General features: G+C 47.6%; 1 protein-coding gene across 1 annotated transcript in view; it reads left to right on the top strand.

The window, feature by feature from the left end:
• LOC126535854 (uncharacterized) overlaps nt 1-23,142 on the top strand; it is a 170,600-nt gene that overhangs the window by 76,652 nt on the left and 70,806 nt on the right. The window contains exon 2 of the mRNA XM_050182692.3: nt 2,672-2,725. The gene's annotated coding sequence lies outside the window, so the exon portion shown is untranslated. The remainder of the gene's footprint in view (nt 1-2,671; nt 2,726-23,142) is intronic.

Genomic DNA, 23,142 nt, shown 5'->3' with positions numbered 1-23,142 from the left:
CCTCGTCCTTCTCGGGACAGCGTGCGGTCGCGGCACGTTCGCGCCATCAATTTCGTGTTTAGCACCTCACCTCCCGGCGCCTCTCCTTCGGCCGCGGCCTGTGCAAGACGCGAGCACCGCTTCGGATTCTGACGCCTCTTGCTGGCCTTCTCCTCATCACAGCCATCATCATCACCCTCGTTCCATTGTTTTGTTCCTTTCTTGTTTTAGAGCATCGCGCTTTTTTTAAATCTTCTTTTCCCGCTTAGTCTGTCGCCGCAAGCTCGAATTGGCCGTCGAGTCGCCGGCTTCTCCCTATAGCCCCTTCCCTTCTACCTTTGTTCGGTGGAAGTCCGCAGAGTAATCTTCCTGCACTTCGGGTGGAAGAACGGTCCGGAAGGGCTTGCGGAGACCACCACTGCGAACTGCGCACACGTGGAACTCTCGCCTCGGGCAGGTATCTCGAATTCGCCTGTGTGTGTGTGTGTTTTTTTTTTCTTCGACGTGACTTCGTTTTTCCTTTCACTCGTGTCTCGATACCTTTCATTTTAACTACTTCCTTTGTTACCTCCGTCGCTCATGAAAGTTGTAACAGGACTCATCTGGGAAGTAAAGTGCAGCAATTCCTTCAATTGAAAAACGTTCGCGCTGTATAGTCTTCCTTTGGCTCACTTGCTTCTTTATTTAACGCCTGCTGAACTGACATTAACGAGGAAAAATGACCAGGCTGCATACATTCAAGAGCTTAGACTTAGACTTTGAAGCAGTATTTCTGTTACTGCGCTACCAGCCGTCTTTCGTATATGCTGCGTTAATTAGAACCGCTTATACACGTACCTGGCCTACAGGGAAGCCTAAGGTTCTTCAACCGTTCCTAATAGTCATATCGACTGTTTCTAAGCGCGGCCTAGTGGTTTGGAAGTGCAGTTATGACGAAAACTTCGCGCTTCTAAGATAACGCGTTTATTAATAGCAGCGTTGTCATCAATATTATATAAGTGTTTGGAGAGTGCTCATTTTTGTTTAGAGAATAAATGAAACATGGTTGTCCTAAGCTTCAGTTTTATGCATCTGTGTATACGTGCTGCGTGAGTGTGTGTGTGTGTGTGTGTGTGTGTGTGTGTGTGTGTGTGTGTGTGTGTGTGTGTGTGTGTGTGTGTGTGTGTGTGTGTGTGTGTGTGTGTGTGTGTGTGTGTGTGTGTGTGTGTGTGTGTGTGTGTGTGTGTGTGTTGAGGCAGAGGCTATTTTGATGTTGCCTGCAATGAAGTTAGTAAAAGCTGCGGAAAACAAGCCATTGAGTTCTTTCTGTCCTTTCTTGATCATTATCCATACGAAATTAGTCACAACTTGCTAGAAATGTATACTAAGTCCGAAAGTTTAGCAAATTCACTCAGCGTTTTTTTTTTTTTTTTTTTTGTCAGTCCACATAACTTTATTCAGCTATTCCACGCTTATAGAGAGAAAAAAGGAAACACATCACTCGTGAAATTCCTGCGTCTTTTTACATATTTAAGTACCTAGGACTTCCGGACCAGTCGCTCTTCCGTCACACTTATAGAGAAAAAAAAAAGGGTGCTGTGAAAACTGTTTTATTTCCTCTAGTGGTGCGCCATATGTCGTTGTGTCTCCATCGCGGCGTGGTAGTTTATCGCGTTACGCCCAATGTAAAAGTGTTTTGAATGTTTCTTGTCCTTGTTCTTATGAAATTTGGGTACAAGTTAAAGCGACACTAAAGCAAAACATTGAATCTGTTCACACGGTTGAAGCGTTCATTGAAAACTCCGTTGTCGTTAATCTTGAAATAATAGGTTGGTCATTAGAAGATAAAATTAAGCTCAAAGTTTCAGCTCTTGAATTTCGCGCCGAATTTCCAACGCCGGCACGCCACTGTGACGTCACGGATTTCGAAGTAGTTTTTTTTGTTTTTGTTTAGTCCGCTTTGGCTCATCAAATGTTCCCGAAACTCGTCATGTTCAATCTTTGGCTTCTTTAGAACGCAATGTAGCCCAGATTTACGGCTAAAGGGTTACCTAGGCCGTAGAAATCGAGGAAAGACACGGGGAAGGCGGGAGATGGAAATTCAAGACGATCAGCAAAAGGAGAACAAGTCAAAAACAGAAGCCAACGTTTCGACAAGTGGACTCGTCTTTTAATGTTGGCTTCAGCTTTTACCTTTTTCTCCTTTTGCTCATCGTCTAGGCCGTAGAAGACGCTTTCAAAATCCATGACGTCACAGCTAGCTGGTACGGGAACTGGGGGCGTTGCCACCTGTCTCTTCATGGTAAGCATCTTACCGTGGTAAGAGTGGTGTTATTGATATTGTAGAAGAGTAGTTTACTGCTGCAGAAGAAATCATTTTTTCTGTTTAGTGTCCCTTTAAGCTTTCTGCACAAGTACATGGGTTCTTTATATATCGTCAGGCCTCGACGTGCTCGCGCTTCTTTCTTTCCGTCTCTGTGTCGTTTGTACTGCTGGTTTAACATTTCATTTTAACCCCTAAACGAGCTACCCCCCCCCCCCCCCCCCCGTCCCCCACCTTTAATGACTTCGGGCTCTTAGGGTGAAATAATTGAAATGGAATGAAAGCGACGCTAACTTTTACAAATGCGTCTTATTTTTCATGCCCTAGTGAAAGCGATCCTGAGAAAACGCATGCTCTGTTTAATCTGTGCTTCTTTCGTGCTTCATGCAGATCCTGTCGTGAAAAAGAAAAGTCTAGAAGTGGCACGGCCTTCGGAACACTAACGTGAGTGTTTCTTCCTTGCTTCAAGGTCACCTCGTTGCTGGCCGGCCTGTACGCGCCATCAATTGGCCTTGCTTTCTTTGTCTCGAGTTGTCACTTCTGACCGTGTCACAGTAACGCAGCAGAGCCGGAAAAAAACAAAGTAGTGCTCGTTGAGGTACGAGAATGGCACAGCTCATAATAACCCCTTCAGTTACGAATTACGATAGACTGTCGATAAATATATGAAATTTGCATAATTTTGTACCAAGACGCTGCAGACTTCATTAAGAGCAAATTCGGGTGGTAGAACGACTCTTTCTGCATTTTATGATGAGTCACCATAATTAAAGAGTGATTAAGTACCTAATCATTGTTCACTCAGTAATTATACGTTTCTTCATAAAAATGAATTGAATCACTAGCGCGAATTACTTGCACAAGTTAATTATTGATTGGAAGCATTAATAGAAAGAAAAAACCATATTTGGCAATCGCTACCGAAACGTTCCACGTCGCACCTCCCGTCAAACACTGTACTGCCTTCTCCAAAGTGATCTTCGGTAGCCATAGATTTCCCTGAAATATATATATATATATATATATATATATATATATATATATATATATATAGTTACGTGTAGCTGACGTACGAGTCTATTTACAATATATTTACACGTAGACAAACGGTGGCAATGATGGCGACGCTATATCAAGCGGTGGCCACGTCGTCTTCCTTCTCCTCAGTGCAGCCACACTGTGGCGGCTGTTCCGTAGCATCACCCCCGGCAGTAGAAGCGCCGTCCCGGTGCTTAATCTACACATCCGCGGCGAAAGGTGTGTGATATGGCTTTAGTCTCGCCACGTGAACGATGTCACTTGCAGCCGACGATGACGCTGAGAGGCTGGCGGGGATGACTTCATACGTGACATCGGTCATTTGTCGCACCACAATATATATATATATATATAAGGATGGCAGGGATGTTAACCAGTTAAGAGTCCGGGTGGCTACCCTACGCTGGGGAAAGGGAGAAGGGGAAGAGAAGGGAGAGAGAGAGTAAAGAGCCGTGCACGGACAGTACTTGAGTCACAGCCGCTCGTGCAAACCAGGCGTTCTCAGAAAGCAAAGTGAAGGTACTTGAGGTAAGCAGAACGTTCGAATTATCCTAAACTTAACAATTGTGGTCTATTCCTTGCCATAACTGCACAGAAGTGGGGGAAAAATAAGTCGCGTCCACGTATGTGTACACCGTGACTGAGGTGGTTAGTGTGGCTTTTTATGTGCAACCTCAACTTTACCAATCTTCAGGCCCATTGCCTGAAATCGCTGTACCGGTTACCTCAAACAGTGACTGCGGCAAAAAGGTCCTCAAGTCGCAGGTTGCGTTTTCTCCTACTAAGCAGTGCCGTAGTAAGGGCACCAGCCGGTCATAAAGTGAACATGTTTATAGGAACTTTAATGCTAAGCATTGTTTTAGAATTTCAGGTGCTTTGAATCTGTCTGTCTGTGTATCGTTTTTTCTAGATCATGATGCCATCGGGGTCGTTTTTTCAACTGGGTATATATTAGACAAGACATGGGTGGAGGGGGCATGCCGTGCTTGCATACATAATATGAATGACATGCCATGACATTGATGACAGGACATATTTATCATGGCATGTATATGGTGACATAAATGGCATGAATGGCATGTATGTCGTGACATAAATGGTATGAATGGCTTGATGCGGTCGTGGTCGTTTCTTTAACTTTGTATATATCTGAATATGAATGACATGACATGCGTACATGACCGGACATGAATGGCATGATGTTAATGTCACCACATGAACGACATGCGTGTACACCATGGCATGAATTCCATGAATTGCATGTAATGTCATTTTATTCACGTAATGTATACCCTGATGCATATAACTTGTTAGAATATGCATCTGAGATGAAGGAGAATCATGTCATGACATGGTTAACATTATGTACATTTCATAAACGTCATTAATGAAATGACATGACATTGATGGATGGAATGACATGACTTATAGTTATTTAACTGGCTGAATGAATTCTGTCATTTTGCGTGCCAAAGCCACGATTTGATTATGAGGCACACCCCTCCGCATTAATTTTGACCACTAGGATATCTTTAACGTGCCTCAGTGCACGGGACTCGGGCGTTCTTGCGTTTATCCCCCATCGAAAATGCGGCCGCCGCGGCCGGGATTTGATCCCGCGACCTCATGCTTAGCAACGCAACACCACAGCTGCTAAGTCACCGCGGCGGGTCTTTAATTGGCTATATTCTGGATATGCGTGTCGCGACATGCATGTGTGGCAGTTATGACATGTCATGACATGCATGTTATAAAATTATTGCCATGAATGCCATAAATGCATAGCATGGCCTGCTCTTTCCTGGTACACATAGTGTCCGACTACGACAACGCAGCACCGAATTGCGCTATGGCAGTGTCATCACGGCTCTCGCACGTCCATGTCACTCGTTCACATGAGTTCGAGCGTTCGTAGAAGTCATGCAGTTGTCGTTACCGTCGCCGTAGTCTAGCTGCTGTCGTCACACACACGCGCTCTCGCGTTAATTATAGTTTGCTGTACTCGCGTCACACACACAGGTACGGGATTTACACAAAGGCATTGGTTTGTTTATTTGAACCTCAAGGGTCCCTGGCGGGACATTACATGAGGGGTGGGCGCAAGAACGGCGGTTAACAATGAATGTTACATGAGAATCATGACGATGACATGGCTTCCTCGATGGCAGTCTTGAAATGGACTGGATCAGGGATTAGTGCTAAGTCATAGGGAAGGTCATTCCAGTCGCGAGCTGTGTGGACAAAAAATTATTTCTGAAATGTAGTTGTTCGGGAACGATGCGGGATGACGCTGTTTGGATGGCCTGTGCGGGGTGTTCGACGTACTGGTAGGATGAGGTTGCTGTCACGGGGCGAACAATGGAAAAACCTGTGATAAAGGCAGAGTGGTCCTAGTGGTCAACCTGGTAACGCTTTGCGGAAGCCTAAACAATGCTGCATAACCAGCTGCCTACAAAATGCTGCGCATAACATCGATTCCCAGAGTGATATGGAATCTGCACAAGTTCTCTTTTCGTCGCGCAGAAAATCATTTTGACTTTGTGTTATATGTAAGTGCGAGTAGGCGAAGCCCCAAAGCGCTTGGTATGTCGTAGTCAAACTTATACGATGAAGTTTACCAGCAAAAGAAAAATTGACAGGGACTTTAGCATACGCTAAAGGGGATGAAGGCGAAAGCCTGCGCGCTCGCAAGACAGTCATTAAATGAGTTGCCATTCTCATACGAATGCGTTGTTACTTTCTATTACTTGTTTTTTCCCACCAAAGGTCGTCGTTCGAGTGCCTTAATTAACTCTATCTTAATTAACTATGTCTGAATTATCTGTGCCTTAATTAACACCAAAGGTCGTCGGTTCGATCATCAGTGGTGGCACCATAAATTTTGGTGCCATTGAATTTTGGTCCCAACAAACGTCGGGAGTTCGCCTCCCACCAAAGGTCGTGGGTTCGAGTACCTTAATTAACTATATCTTAATTAACTGTGCCTTAACTTCGCCTTAATTAACACCAAAGGTCGTGGGTTTGACTTCCAACCAATGGTCATAGGTTCGGTCATCAATGGTGGCACCATAAATTTTGGTGCCATTCAATTTTTGTCCCACCAAAGGTCGAGAGTTCAGCTCCCACCAAAGACCGTGGGTTCGAGTGCCTTAATTAACTATATCTTAATTAATTGCGTCTTAACTTCGCCTTAATTAACACCAAAGGTCGTGGCTTTGACTTCCAACCAATGGTCGTGGGTTCGACGATCAATGGTGGCACGATCAATTTTCGTGCCATTGAATTTTGGTCTCACCAAAGGTTGAGGGTTGGACTGCCACCAAAGTTCGCGGATTAGAGTGCCCTAATTAACTTTGTCTTAATTAACACCAAAGGCCGTGGGTACGATTTCCACCAATGGTCGTAGGTTCGACTCGGACCAGAGGTCGTGGCTCCGAGTCCCTCCAATGGTCGTGGGTGGCACCATCAAGTTTGGTTCCATTGAGTGCCATAACGCCCGACGGTCAATTTTTCGATACCGCCGGACAACTGATTTTTCGACCCATGAGGCACTTAAGGCTTTCGCCTTAATAAAAATAGAAACTTAAAGTGCACGTGTGAACAGAGGCTGTTCGGAAAGGCAAATGCGTGACGTTAAGAGGTATAGAAAGCTAGCAGCATGGTTTAGGAACCAGGCGGTTCTCAAGGATATTTTGTTTCGGCACATACGACTCCAGTCCATATTATTAGTTATACATTATAAGTGCACAATGGGTGTTATTGTGGAAGAGGATGTGTTTAAGGGCGCTTTTCTCAGTGGCATGAGCGACTTCAGAAAATTTGATGTACTGTGAGGAATCGGGGTGCTGCGGAAAGATGGCGTCATTGGTGTTTCAAGGAAAAAAAAAGGCTGTTCTATAGCGTGCGTCATGCGATTAATACAAAAGCATTTGCACACACTGCAAAAGAAAATCTAGTCGGCGAATCTTAGCGCGCTGTGTTTCTAATGTTGAAGCAACGAATCGAAATGGAGGCACTTTCGCGACGTGGCGCAGTGCTTTATGTCGCACTCGCAGCCGTCACCGCACTGCACGCATTTACTGGTGCGATAGGGCATACAGTCTCGACTAATGACGTCGGCGCGCTAGGCCTAATTAGACCTGAGGCGGCTTTCCCTGCGCCCCAGCCAGTTATTGGCCCACGTCGGTTGTTTTTCTCCTTCGAGCCGCCGTAAGGCTGTGCCAACGAGGCAGCAAGGTTGTTTGTCTTGGACAGGAGGAAGGAGGCACCGCGTGTACAACAGGGCTGTTAGGGTTAGCTTGGCGCCTTAGCCAATTCCTCTTGCGGGCTTCTACTACCTGGATTCGTTTGCCTTGCCTTCATTTCCTCGCTGAAGTTAGCTGTAAGGATGCTCTCTCGGAGACAAAAGGTGCACACAAATAATCTGAGACTCAGAAAATGCGTGCATTGTTAAAGTATTCAGCTAGTAGACAGTGAAACTATAGCATGGTTGTGTAGATCTTTGTTTTTATTTGAGATAGAAAAAAATATACGTTCGTCATTGGGTTGAATGCACGTCGCTACAGCGATATTATTGGAAGGCATCACACCATAGGTGCACCGTTCAGAGTGACTCACAGAAATTGAGATTCTTTTTAGAACACCGAAAAGTTAGCAACAATCCACGACATGGAAACTTATCGGATTATTAACGAGAAAGTTGTGTACGGCGAGTTGGCGACGGGAAAAATATCATTTAATATACTTGGAATACGCTTTGTGCAATATTATAAATAGAATCTGACTCGACATAGTGACTATCGCCTCCATGTCAATGAAACCACATACAAAAGCTCCCATCTGACAGACGACTCGGGAAGAAAGTCAGAACGGTCATATTTGACGGCTAATACTGTAGCAGTGATGCTGTAGTCGTAATACTTTGCAATAACAAGAGCAACAGCCATGTGGATATCGTTTTCACTGGCAAGAGCGTGTTTCTGCATTGTGTAGGTCTGTTATGAAAGCTGCTTGTTTGAGCAATCCGCACCTCAAACTATTTGCTTGGTAAGTCTGATAACAAGCCGCAAAATCTGTTTCTGTTACCACTCGTGATGAGAGGAAATGAACAGAAATTGGAACGAAACAACAAATCTCAGGCAAAAACACATAAAAAAGAAAAAGGAGTCCTAGGGCGCTATAACGTAAAACTATTCCAAACTTTTCTATTCCAATTCTGCAATCAGCCCACCGCGATTGGTCAAAAACTTTCTTGGGCCACCCCCACTTCACCTGTCTGTCGCGCGACGTCACGAAAACCGCGGTAGCTCCCCATCTGATATGACGTGTACACACTGATTATGCATAGTTTGACCGAACAAACAAAAACAGTTATTTCTGATTGGACGCCTTTTTGCAATTATCCCTCGGCTATTGGTCAAAAGTTTTCGGGCTGCACCCACTTCGCCTGCCTCTCGCGCAACGTCACAAAACCGCAAAAACTTACCGCGTCAAAGTGATGCGTACGCGTTAAAGATGCATTAATATGCCGAACAAAATTGAATTTTCTGCTGAATAACCGCAGGCTGCCCCGGTCCGAAAGGAATAAAATATGGCAGCCGCCTATCGCTCCGGCACTGGCTACTCGCCCCTGCCGGAGAGCATGGGTATATTTGCGTGTAATAAAGCTATTTGCGTTGCTGTGTAACGTTTTCGAGAACTTTCGGTACGTATACGACCTCGTTCTGCCAACTCTTCTTTGGTGAGGATCCATGTTAGCGTCACCCTTAAGCTTCCGTTGCATGCCGCTGCGATTGTCGACGAGCCACCGCAAGCTAAGTAAGAGAAAGCGGACCAATCGCAGGCGCCGGCACCACCCTCTTCATCCGGTTATCGATATTCAGTCCAGTGGCTCGGCCCCATCGAATTCCTCACCACTTGAGCATGCTCCACGCCTCTTGTGAGCCAATTAGATAAGACAAGCCGCTCAGTGCAGGCAATGTTATTCGTTTTTCAAGCAAACGAAAGTGACCTCCTATGAACGAGAGGATCATTTGATTGGTCTGTTCACACAACCCTGCGGGTGACCGCCCGATGCTTGCGTCGGCGGCTACGCAAATTTTACGTCAGGAGATTGGAATAAGAACATATTGGAACGGTTTCACATTATACGTACGGCCCCCAAATACTGAGAATGCCGCACGCGGCAGTCCACCTATGTAACTACTGCGGTGGCTTCCTTTGAGTCCACAATACTCGGTTATGCGTGCTTTATGTGCGATGGAAAGTAAAGACAAATGCGTGACGTTAAGAGGTAGAAAGCCAGCAGCATGGTTTAGGAACCAGACGGTTCTCGATGATGTTTTGTTTGTGATTATGACGAAGAAGCGGAGCCTTTTAAACCACATATAAGTCTAGAAGGGTAACCGGTGGCATCAGGATAAGAAAGATAAAAAAATTAATACAAAGGCAGCGAGGTTAGCCGGAGGCAGCTCATGTTGATTACTCTATACGAGGGGAAGGGCACAGAAAGAGAGAGTTGCAGAAACTAAATAAACAGCATACCCAAACCAGCACTACGCGGCGTTCTCAAAGTATATTATGTAGCTCCGTAAACCAAGGTGTATTAATTTTGAATACATTCTGCTGTTATATGCCAAGACCACCATCTAGATATGAGGCACGCTGTAGTAGGTGGCTCCATATTAATTTCGACCACCTGGGTTTCCTTAACGTCCATCTAAAGCTAAGTACACGAGCGTCCACCGTCTACCTAAGTCGATCATGGTCCCTTCAACGGGCGAGAATCGAACTCGCGACTTCGTGCTCAGCGGCTTAACGCCGTAGCCACTGAGTTACCGCAGCGGGTCTAAACCAAGGTGTCGTATTGTCAATTTCGCTTTCGGCTCTCTATTGTTTTCTATTCGCCATGTCGTCTACCAACACTGTACACACTGATGCATGGAGGAAGGAAAACAAAGGAGAAGCCCTGACGTCATTCTTTGTGAAGCCATCGTATAACGCCGAAAGTTGCCTTTAATGCGCCATCTTGTCGGGGCAGATCCTTCTCTCTCGTTTACAATTCTCGCCTCCGGCGTGCAACCACGCCGGGCTGCGCGCACGAGCGCGCGCTGTACCGATTCGATTGACGGATCCAAGTAGTGTGCTCTAAGTTTCCGGTGCCTTATGGGCGAAAACGACGATATGATTATGAGACACGCCCTACTGGGGGACTGCAGATTGATTTTGACCACCTGGTGATCTTGAACGTGCACCCAGTGCACGATGCACGGGCCTTTTCGCATTTCGCCCCCGACGAAATGCGGCCGCCGCGGCCGGGATTTGACCCCGCGCCTTGGGGTATAGCATCGCAATGCGAAAACTACACCACAACCAAGGCGGGTGTCTTGCTCCCTAGCGTCCCTATTGTGGAGCAAGGCCCACGTTATATCATTGCACCTGGGAGTGCCCACACCCTCCGGGCTACTCCCCTTTTCCTTCAACTTCACCTTCCTCCTGGGAGACTGCGCTGACCAGCTCAGACCCGCAAGAGCAGCGACGGCTGATCCGGCGGGCACGCGGAGTGCGCGAGCCAATGGGGCCCTGAACTAAGGGCTTCACCCTGCGAGGAAGTCGCCCACTCTCATGATAAATAAATGTTTTCTCCCCCCCCCCCTCTCTCTCTCTCTCTCTCTCTCTCTTTCTCCCTCTCTAGCGTTGAAAGAAGTTCACAATGAACTGCGGAAATTACACCATGAAGCCGGTCCCCGCTACTTTTGTCGGCTTTTGTGAAAATAAACCTGCGCATTCTCGCTCTACTGCTAGAATACACAGACGATGACCGGCAGCACACTTTACGCACATCACGACCCACCGGCCCATGGCTAGCCCATCGGCGGTTTACGAGAACAAGCACGTATGCCAGTCGTGGATTGATGCACCGTTTTGCTTTGTTAAACAAGTTTCGGGCGGCCGCGCACCTCGGCGATGTGGCGAGCCATAGCGCGCGCCGACGAGGAGGCCGGCAGAAGAGAACACGTTTAGATATGCCTGATTGCGTCTTGAAGTGTATTCTTCTCTCGCTAAGTGAAGCTTCACTGAAACAAAGTTCTGTCGTAGCGACCGCGCAGTGCCGAACAGTACGCGCTTATGCCTGCGGCTAGCGCGTTGACCGTGCTTGCTACTCGCAACCATCAGCCGTTTGATGCACGCCAGGCGTACGTTGTTCGTGCACCGCATCCGCCAACCTTCCCTTCCCTGCGCCCCTCTGGCAGACATGTAAGATACCTGCGGTGAGGAGCGTTTGTCCCTTAATTACTAACAGCAGCCACTTCTTTCCCATCCTTCCGCATCGCGGTTCTGCGTGCCACAAAGGCATCGTCCGCTGTCAAATGCAGGAACACTGCACAGCCGTCAGTTACCTACAAGGCGTTTATCATACATTGTTTCAGTCTATGATGGCACGTTAGCACGAATCCACCGAAGACGGCAACAATACTTCCAGATCGTCCTTCGCCCGTGGCGCGACACGTGGTGTACAGCGTTGGACGTGCGCTCGTTTTACGCTTTTTGCTTCTTCCAGTCCCACCTGACCACAACAGTAGGCGAAGGAGCATGGTCTGGCTAACACGGCGGCACGAAACACGGAGACTAACGCAAACCTACGCATACGACGCCTTTACTACGGTACGAGGTCTACGGAGCAGCACGGATATGAGCACACACCACCCTAAGAAACCGCCATCGTGTCCCGACAACATGGCCGCTACAGCGAAAAATACCACGTGACTTTCTGCGCACTTTTCCGCTAGCGCGCGGACTGGGTAGGGCCTCTCCTCAGTTTTTTTTCCTTCCTCCAAGCGCTGATGGCACTAATGTTCTGTTGTATATAAACCCTCTAAATCATTAAACTTTCGCTGCTCGTCTGTATACACTTCAGCCTCCTCGTGTTCCTTCCATGGCGCCAGCCCACGATATCACTCAAGGTCTCGCGGCAAGCAATTACGTGGGCTGATTATTGAGAAATATGCGGCTATGTGATGTATGCGTAAACCACTCACGAAATTGGTAATTGGAGATGTCTCCGACAGGAGATCCCTGCGTATTTCGCCGCAAATCGGAGTGAGGAGCCCGTCAGGGAATTTAATTTGCGTGACGATCGCGTTACGCGCGTAGCGCACGGCGCCACGAATACGCGCCGCCGGTAGATCGATCCGGTCGGGCCTCCCACTCCAGGTGATCATCGAATGCCACGTGACTTCCAGTGGGGCAGGCTCTCAGGTAAAACGCTGGTGTCGCCGTGCATTCATCGAGGTCACCTCTATCGAGGCATAATTGAAATAAAGGCAGGGTAGAACGGAACTGTCAAAGACGAAGAAGAAGAAGGAGAAAACAGTGTTATTAGGAGGAACGAAACAAGGAGTAATCAGCACACAGGCACCGTGTCTATGTACTCCTTTGTTATTGCGATGGCAATTATATGGACACTCCAAGCAAATTTTTTGCCGCCGTCGGCGGCGTCGCCGTGAGGTTCCACATATATATTTAGGTGTATGTATGTATGCTATATGCCGCGCAATGCTGTATGGCACGTGGCATAGTGCGGGTTATATTGCTACACCATTCTATCACTAAAGTTGCCCATACCAGGTCTTACATTCTTGATAAAATTATTACTCAGAATTCTGAGAAGGCAGCTGAACGCCAGAGGGGGTAGTGACATTCTAGCCTCTCCTGCACCACTGCGAAGAATCGCTTCATGAAGCTACGTCCCCTCGGACACACGTGCGGCAAGAACAAGGCGAGACACGTTTGGCGGATCGAGTGTTGTTTGGTGGTTCACTGTCGCCGTCACCGGCGATGGGAGCAAGAAACCCCTGGAAAAGAGCAGCGTTTCCTCGCGGACTTCGGTAACCGCCACGGTCCTATGGTAGACGGTCCAGCTAATTACTGGGCCATCACAGGAACCAAGACGCGCCAGTTTGAGTCAAGCGTGACGATCCCTCTCTACGAAGCTCCCCTCCTTTCCGTGTGTTCAGTGAACAAAGCCGCCGGAGTGATTGTGTGCAGGCCTCGCCATCGAACGCGGATCCTTCGGCGACTTTGGACGCTCCGATTAGACGAAGGTGGGACGGCAGATTTCCCCGCCCTAGGAATCTAGGAAGGACAGAGGGGATTAAAGCGGACTTTTTCGGCTCCTCAGTGTGCTTCAATTCAGTCATGCTAGAATGATGAGGCGTAACGTTCTCCTCTCCTCATGTAGATATTATAAATAAACTGAGTACTCCTCGTTCTCTATGAGAACATGTTCCTCCCTTCAACAACGTCCTTAGCGTGGATGAGCCGGACGACGGCATGGGCCAATTACCCCTTTTGACATGCCCAACACCAACTCTTACACAGCCCACAAACAAATGTCATGAAACAAAACGCCGATAGCGCATGCCTTTTATCTTAAATCTTCTCAGACTTAAACGTTAAAAGTGCGCAACAATAACAAAGCTCAAACCTGAAAATGATGTAATATTATAGGCACGGCTGTGCACTACTTCCGGGATCGATCCAGGAAAGAGGTTTGAAAGATACCCGCGATACGGCAGAGTTGTTGTAAAGACGTTGGCTTTAATTCAGCATTCGACTCCATAAATCACAAAATATTATTCCTTAAACTTGAGCACTAGCGATTTCGCGGCACATTCCTTCGGCTTTTAATAACATATCTAGGGCACCGTCAGCAACGGGTTGTAATTAACAATTCTTCATCGCACTTTAGAACCATTCATTCTGGCGTGCCGCAAGGCAGTATTCTTGGACCTACACTCTTTAACATCTATATTAGCGACATTGTGGACATTGACAACAGCGCTAAATGTATAATGAATGCAGATGATGTCACCATATTTTTTAGGGCTAAAACACTTAAAGACTTGACGTTAAACGCTAATGAAACTCTGCCCAAATTGGTCGAATGGAGTACTGATTCTTTACTGAAATCGCTACCAAAACTAAAGCTGTACTTTTTAGACGTAAGAACAAACCACTAGGACATTTACCGACACTAACGCTTGGTTCTCAAAGCATTGAAATAGTGGCGTCAGTAAAGTGTCTAGGTGTGACACTGCAGTGCAATCTTTCATGGGACATACACATCGACAATCTGGCTAAAAAAGTTGCAAAATGCACAGGCATGTTATACAAAGTCCGCTCTTTACTACCTCTGAGTGTTAGACATTTAGTTTATAATGCACTATTTCTATCTAACCTTTCATATTGCCATGTGGTGTGGGGTACAACAACGTGGTCAAATACATATAGGTTACAGAAAATACAGAAAAAGGTCATTCGTATAATTGCGAATACCCCGTTTACTGCTCATACTCAACCTCTATTCGCATCATTAAAGGTAACTCCAATTAATCACCTATATAATTTATTGCTAAGTAAACGATATGAAAGAAAACGGAAAAATCATGACGCATTCTTTGATAGCACAGCTAACTTGCGGCCCAAAGCTAATTACTACCCAACACGTAACAACGACGTCTGGTATGTGCCATCCTTTCGTACTGATTACGGTCTTCAAATGCTCCGACATATAATTCCAATTCTTCTAAATCGGCGCAGTGAGCACTGATGATCTAATGATACGTTTTTTTTTACTGCAAGTTTGCGCCTCCTTTCTTTTTCCCCTTTTTCTTTTCTTATTGTTATTCTTCATTTGCATTCTTCAGTGTTCCTGAGCGTTTCATGTTAATTCTGCCGCCTTCGCTTATTTGTTATTGCAAGAGGATTTTCACAAATTTTTTATTGAATATGATGTTTACCTATGCGCTGTAGTCTATTGTTCTGTCTGTGTTCTGCTGCTGCCGGTTTTTGTGTACGGGGGTGCGCCCCTCCGTCAAGCCATAGGCTTTTTGGGTGCGCCCCTAACATCCCTGATTTTGAAATAAAGTTATGTGTATTTGTATTTGTATTAAGCAGAAGACCCCTAGCACAACAGCTCGTTTTTACTTAGCTTGCATTTACTCCAATTCATACTTCTACGAATCTTACACTTCGTGTGTTATTCTAACATGTTGTCATCGCATTCATTGCTCCGCGCTTATGGCGAAGCGGTGATATTTTCGTTCCTTCCCGTCTTGAAGCGCTGTTTCCTTCATGTTGTCGAATACGGTGCAAGAAGTTACTCCAGCCAAAGGTGTTGCCATCTTTTTTCTCAAAGTGCAGCTGCAGGGCGTCGCGTGAGGAGTAGTGAGGACGGTGCAGAGAAGACACACAGCAAGAAGAACGCAGGCCGTAATAAGTCCGGGAGCAGCGATTGGCTCACGACCCCGCGGGCGTACTATAAAGGAATCGCGCCCTGAAAATAGCGCGCGCGGCTCTCCGCGATTGGTCGATGAAGCGCGCTCCTGGCGGCGGTAATATCCTGGCCCGAAGCGTCGAACGCCATCGCGCAAGGAAAATAGCGACCGCCAAAGAAACACTTTCCGGCCGGTAACCCCCGCGCACACTTGCCGTTAGGCGCGCTTTCCACGTAGCCTGCTCTTGCGCTGTCGGCGAGCAAATGAATAAGCCGGCTGGTGAAGACCGAGTGGAGCGGAGAACCCTTCTCTCCTTCATTGATGGCGCTTACAGCTTGGTGCGGATCGCGCCGAGCGGAAGAGCCAGAACTCTACGCAGCGGGGACCACACTGCCTGGGGCAACTGCGATCGAGGAGACCCGCGCAAAGGCCTGTCTAAAGACCGAGTAATAAGGGAGGTAGAAAAGAATAATAAAGAAACGAGCGCCGCTGGGCTGATGCTAACGTCTTTGTCTTCGACGTGTAGGGCGTTATACAGATTGGGATCCGGAGCTGTACTGTCCAGACGCTGCTGTTGCGATAGTGTGAGCCGCGTATATAATATATACACGTATACACACACAGCGGCGGTGCCCTCGTACTCGCCGCGTTCTTCTCTCGATCGCTCCTTGGCGGGGCGTGAGACGCGAGCGCCTCGGACCTCCCGGCGCGCTATTGTTTCCGGCTCGCCGGAGAGATTGGATTACAGGCGGCTGCTGCCGCCGCCGTCGTACAGTCGCGAGTGGTCTCGCCTTTTCCTTCGCCGCTATTCGCCGCTTTCCTTTGTATACGGCTGATGAAATAGCAGTGTTCGCCGAACGTGCGTTTTGACCCCGAAGCCGGCAGTGCAGAGGAACTGCATGTCGCAGGCCCCTTCCGCCCATTTCGGTAACCTCTGCTGTACCCTGTGCTGCTTGCCTTGCCCGTCAAGCTTCCATCCTCTTCCCCACTAGCACCCTTCTATCCAACTTCATCTAATCTTTCTTCGGCCTAAGGCGGCGTTCGTAGTTCTCCCCTGCAGGAAGGGTAAGGCGTGTCTCGTGACTGGGGCAGCGTTTGAGTTGCGCGAGATCGTGCTGACAGCGCGCCGTTCCGTCCGCGTCGCCTCCATACACTGATGAGAGTGCTTCCCGGCAAGTCACGTCGCTTGAACCGACGCTCTTCCACAACACTCTCCGCTGCTCGCCCACTGCCTGTGTGTTACGGCGGAGAGGAGACGGTGATGCGGGTACCGTACTGCCGCGCCCTTCTAGACAATGTGGGAGTCGCTTCCGCTTCTGTCTGCTGCATGCCTGCTTCAGCTGGGATTACGGGCGAGCGACTCGTCGGGATGATGGAAGCCACCGTCTGAATACCAACGGGGATACCAATAGTAGAAAGAAGCGAAGAAAGGGCTTAAGAACTACAACAACGACAAAAAAATGGGAGAGGCTTCTAATATATTGCTGGGAGTATCGCAAGGTGACGTCTAAGCCCCTCGACTTCTCAGCACCATGTCAAGGCACCTTTTTTTTTTCTTCTTACCTCTTTGTCTTCGCAAGCTCGCAACGAACGCGTGCAATGGCACTCGAATTTTTACTCGCTGTACCTTCTTGAAGAGAACTTTTAAAACGGGTCACTGGGCTTGGTTATTCACTGCCATAATGCTGATATTTAGGATGTTATCCAAATAAGCATTATTACGGGACTAAAACGAGGCCAAGCACAAAGGGTGACCGCTGCATCATTCGTTCATTGGGCGCCACGAAGCGAACGAAGGCTGACAGTGTAGGGACTGTACAGGGAAAAAAAGAATAGCAGTAGTAGATATTGCAAAGCGAATGAATTCGAGGAAGCGTTTTATAATGCCTTTAATGCTGCTATTGACCTAGGTCATTTGTTGCAATGGATAGTCAACAAAGTGTGTCCTGGCCCCGTGTCGCCACGAGACAAGGAATCCGATGGCACACCGTCTGCCTCGATTAAGAAAAGCCTTTCGCTGTTTTTAAAGGGGCAGTACACCACGGGAGGCGCAGCTTGACCCATTCTTCAACGTTTCCGGTTCCTCCAGCGTCTTTTGTGCTGATTTCAAGTGGCACGACATAATTAAGTTATGTTTCTTTTGTGTGTGTGCCTAAACGACGATCTGATTATGAGGCACGCCGTAGTGGAGGACTCCGGAATAATTTGGACCACCTGGGGTTCTTTAACGTGCGCCTAAATCTGACTACACGGGTGTTCTCGCATTTCGCCCCTATCGACATCCGGCCGTTGTGTCCGGGATTCGATACCGCAACCTCGTGCTTAGCAGCCCGACACCATTGCCACTATGCAACCACGACGGATATGGCAAGACACAATCGTCTACCTGGCATTATAGAACGGAGATCGGGCGGTAATAGGGGACAACAATAAAATAGGAATTTGTAAGCTTTTGCAAACGTATGGCATCTAGCAGAATGCGAGGTGCCACGTTGTGATCCTTCGCTTCTCTAGAAGACAGAACTACTCTCATACTTGTGAGTAGAACTGTGTTAGCTTTCCTCTCTTTTCTTTTAATTTTATTCCTGTATTTTGTTTAATTTTATTTTGTCTTCAAGCAGATCTTGGCGCCTGCTTCTCTTACTTGACAGTGCTGCGACAAGCGATGCAATAGTTTCCAGCAAAGAACCGAGAAAGTAAAATAAATGTAGTAATACCCCCTCCCCCCCCCCTTCCCATACAGTTCTAAAGTTTTGTTCAGTTTGTGCAAGTAGTTGATTTGCGTTTTGTGTTTTTCTGCCAGTTCAACAAGTGGGTTTAGGCTCGTTTTCGCTCAGACAGGTCAAGCGTATAAAGAGAACCTGCTGGTATGAAACATCCTGGGAGTCTTAACACTATGACCTGAGCCATAGTATAGCGCATGGACTGTATAAACAAGGCGGAGGAGCTTGTGTTGGTATCCTCACGTGCAGGGGGGCCCGAACGATGTACAAGTGCAGCGTTGTTGCAGCGGAATGAAGCAAACCTAGCGAAATGCAGAAGTATGCTAAGGGAACTCACGAGTGCATTGCTGCATGGCGACGAAACGAAAGGAACTGGTGACGCCAAAGCTGGTGATGCAGTCAGCAGGTATTCTGTAAATATTATTGCAAATAAAAACAACCCTGTGTCAAGGTCCGGCAAGCGACAGCAGAATCTTATTTTTAAAGAAACGCACCATGTGACAAGATTCAGCAAATAACAGCACACTTGCTGTCGCTTGCTGGTGTTTGTTTTGAAGTACGGTAACTCAAAAGAAGACAAAAAGAAACCTTCTCAGAAAGGCGTTCGTGTTGGGAATGTAATACGCCGCTTTCTCCTGTGTTGTTATTGGATTCCGAGACGGAGCAGACCTCGACGAGCGTGTGGCTTTCTACGCTCTCACATGCTACGCAGACGCAGTGAGACGGATAAGGTGCGGGGCCTTCGCGAATTAAATTACCCGCCATTCCCATGCGTCGCTTTATATAAGAGTTATACAACGTGCATGTCGTACACCGTACACTCGCTCCACGTCTTAGCAGACCCAATTTTTTTCCGTCGTCCTTGACGCAAAGCGCCGGAAATATATTTTAGAATATTTTATTGATGGCCCTTATGGTACCTCCATTGGTGAAGAAACGTATATTGGTCGGTGTGCAACGATCCTCGGACAGAGATCGCGACAGAGATCGCGCAGTTTTATCCCTAAGCGGGTTACACAAGCATCGAAACCAGTATTCGCCGGTGAAATACGTCTTGATAGAAAGCATTGGGATTGCGGGGCATATATCTTGTTTCAGATCTGGCATTGATGACATATAGTATAAAGCATGACTGCCGATTCTAGAAGATATTCTGGGAGAAGGGGAGGGGGGGGGGTTGTGTAACTTATTTGTCGTTGTCGTCGTCGTCGTCGTCGTTGTTGTTGTGCTGCTTCTTCTTCTTTTTTTCTTCTTCTTCTTCTTCTACGCTGTAATTAAATTTCTTTAGCAAACCCTACTTTTCTGGTGAGCAGCCTTGAAGAGAATTATGTGGAAGTAACCACATAGCCCTTGTTTGAGTCGCAGAACAAGTGACATATGGAAGTAGGAATATTTTCGGTGCCACCGCAAGTGCGGTCGTATAACTCGGCTGGCTATATGTCACGCGATGGCTGCATTCATCGATGCGGCGGCGGCGCAGCTTTGGAAAGCAAGTTTTCTTCTTTCTTTCTTAATGCGAGGGTAAATGCCTCAGGGCATACAGGGGTATGGGATGGGGTTGACTAAGGATGATTAAATGAATGAAAAAAGATTTGCTGATCTAATGAAGTCCAAGAGGGATCGATAATGTGGTCCCTGCGTCGAAGCAGTGTAATCGCTCGGATTATGCGGCGAGAGTCTCGCTGCTGCGAAGTGCCGGAGCCTCGTCGGTTTCAGGGAAAGCAAGTAATACTCAGCACCAAAAGCCTTCATGCGCACTGACAAGTTCATTATGCTTTACTTGTTGCTCGGAAGAATTCCCGCGCGAAATTGTGCGCGCAGGCTGTTAAATACGGGACATTTTTATGCGCCTACTTCGAGTTCCCCCGGACCACATCGAATCGCAGCACAACTAATTGAGAAGCGCAGAAACGCGGAAAGCACATTCCAGAGGAGCGCTCGAGCAAACAAGTTGAAGGCCACAAGTTCACGTGCAAACAAGTTCGTACGCCGCCGGTAGCTATTCACTGCTTGACTCTTCCAGAAAGCGAGGGGATAGCCCGGCACTGTTGGAAGTAAAGTGGGTCCCAAACCAAGACGGCGGTATTGTGCCGGGACGGCCTGACGGCGGTAATGCGCCGTGACAGCCGGACGGCTGTGATGTACCGGGAAGGCCTGGCAGCGTCGCACCGGTCGCCTTTGAAGAAGGCATTTGCCACCACAGCGGGGCCGTACCGCCGGGAGTAGGTGGGCCCTCGGACAATGGAGCCCAAGCGTCCCCCTTCTCCGCCTTTGAAGAACGCATTGCAAGTCAGCAAGGCAAGACCGCAGAGAGCCGCCGGGTGTGACACCGCCGCACGGGCGCCTACCATTGGCCGAAAATGGCGTCATCGGAGCGGACTCTCCCATTGGCCGAACATGACGCGACTTCCAGTCTTCGAAGGGTTTAAAAGAAGCATTCCAGAGATTCCAGAGGATTCCCTTGATTCGTCTCTCTCGAACTTCTTGCCGCGGGCCGCAGCGTCCGAGTTGCTGCCGGCCCGTAATGACTGTACGATTGTTCATTGACGTCTCACTGTAAATAATGTAAAATAAACCTCCCAAGTGTTTTCATCGCAAAGTCCGTCCTCAACTCCTACAACTGGCGCCAGCGGTGGGATTTCCTCCAACTCCTACAAGGCACAGAGCGAAGGCCACTTTCCCGCTGTTCCTAGCACCATAGTTTACACAAACAAGTCCGCTCTAAGGAACAAAACGCGATGTGCTTGTTGCACGTACGACGAAGCGGGCACATTTGTACTGTTTCGCGGCGTAGCCTGGTCAGTTTGCACGCGCAGTGCCTCAGGCGCGCACGCAGCTAATTGCTCCGTTCATTGACGTCGCCGCGCCGCCTTTAGCCTTCGGGTTCATTAGTCACCCATTCACACGCACAAGTGCGTCGCCCGCACGTTCGCCGCATCGCGCATAGTTGTCGCTGCGCGTGGCGCTGTTTGCTTATTGCAATCTGATTGGCTCAATCTGTGCAGCCTGTTCAAAGTGACAGTATATTGCGTGCCTCCGAAGCCGCCGCCGCCATGTTGTTCAACAGCACAGGAGGTGTTTTCATATTCCGCATAACATCTTTCAAGAAAACGCTTTAGCCGCAAACTGTTTGCGTTGCTTTGCTTTCTTTCTAATTGCAAGACTGAAACATATAGAATACCCACGATGGAAGCAGAAGTGGTACTGCCTGCGCAAATGTTTGAACCTTCTTGGTGGATGCTCTCTATCAGTGAGCGAAGTGCTTGAACTGCGGTAGTGCCCTGATAATCAGAGGCGAACTGGCAGTGCCCTTCGCGACCTCTTAGTGGACAGCAATCTGATGGACTGCCTCTGAAGGCCAGTTAGCTCCACTTGTTAGGTTTATGTGCAAGTTCTTATGTGGTGTTCTCCTAACGTAATATAGTGACTGTGTCGAATAACTATAGGCCGCGCTTCCGGTGGTGATGCACATGGTGACCCTACTTGCATGCTTGCGACATGTGTTATATATAATGTACGCAATCTTTGCCGTATTAAAGTTATTTGTTATTTTCATCTCGTCTCCCCCCCCCCCCCCCCCCCACCGACTTTTTTTTTATAAACAGTAGTCCAGATATTGGTATAGCGCTCCTTAGGAGACCTACTTTGCCAGTTTTCTCCATCCCAGTTACAATTAGATTTATTCATTCAGAATTGCATATGTAAATACAACTAGTACAATCAATACGTATTCTAAACGACCGTTATAAAGAAGTTCTTAACGAAATTAGCTGCTTTAAATTGCCTCCTTGTATGACTGTAACACCTAGAACGAAGTCACAAAGCTTTCCGTCCGTTAAGGGCCGTTTCCCATTCGTCGACTGTATTCGCCAGTAATACAAGATCTTAAAAGTTAAAGTGTCAGTAATTTTAATAAGACAGCTATGTTATAGCTAGGCAAATGTTGCTTCCACAGATGCCTTACGCACTTTGGCAGATACAAATTTTGCGAACGAGCAGAGTCAGCAAGTGCATAATAAATGACTTTTTAATAACATTTTAAATTTTACGATCGTGGTATATGGTATGCTGAGATGTTCATTTGAAGGCAACTTAATTTGTTTGATTCTTCTAGAGCCGTTCTGCTCCGAGATATTCGTAATCAAATTTTATACTCAGTACTCCGTTCGAATTTCGCATTCAGAGGCGGACGTCTCTACACAAAGACGAACCCATCGTGCAACAATTTTTTTAAAGGATCTCATTGTACAGGTACACGTGAGTGAACCACGTCTGCCTGTGCACTTGTATACAAGCTGCTTCTTTTCGTTACCGCTTTTTTTTTTTGTTCGTATCGTAAGTGCTGTCTGAGTTTTTCGAGTCTTTTTTCTCCTATACACAAGCCATAAGATATTGCCGCTTTCTCTGCAGCCAGCGGGCCTCCGCGTGTGTCCTTGAACTCGCACAACCCATGCAGGATTTCTCCATTTTCTTTCTTGAGCGACTGCCGCGTCTGACTTTTCTTACTTTTCTCGCATCCCTTTTTTCTTTTTCTTTTTTGCTTCACTCGCGAGAACTGAAGCGGGCGGTGACGGTTGAACGCGCTTGATCCAATTGCTCGTCCCGCCTTCTCTCGTAATAAATGGAGTTACTTCCATTCCTTGTAAATCTTTCTTTTCGCGCTTACGAAGCGACGGCGGTGAAGCGCTTTTCTTTTCAGCACTGCAGTGCGTTTACGTTTCCCTCCCGTCAAACTGCAGTCGCCCGAAGTTTCGCCGTGCTTTGCTTCCTCGAGATTTTGGCCTCTGGCAATGGTCGTTTGCTTCTATTTGGGCGTCAACAA

The sequence above is a fragment of the Dermacentor andersoni genome, chromosome 4 (genome assembly GCF_023375885.2).
Source record: "Dermacentor andersoni chromosome 4, qqDerAnde1_hic_scaffold, whole genome shotgun sequence".
In the NCBI taxonomy this organism is placed as follows: Eukaryota; Metazoa; Arthropoda; class Arachnida; order Ixodida; family Ixodidae; genus Dermacentor; species Dermacentor andersoni.
The sequence above is the reverse complement of the archived record's forward strand: the minus strand, read 5'-3'. Positions and strand labels throughout refer to the sequence as shown.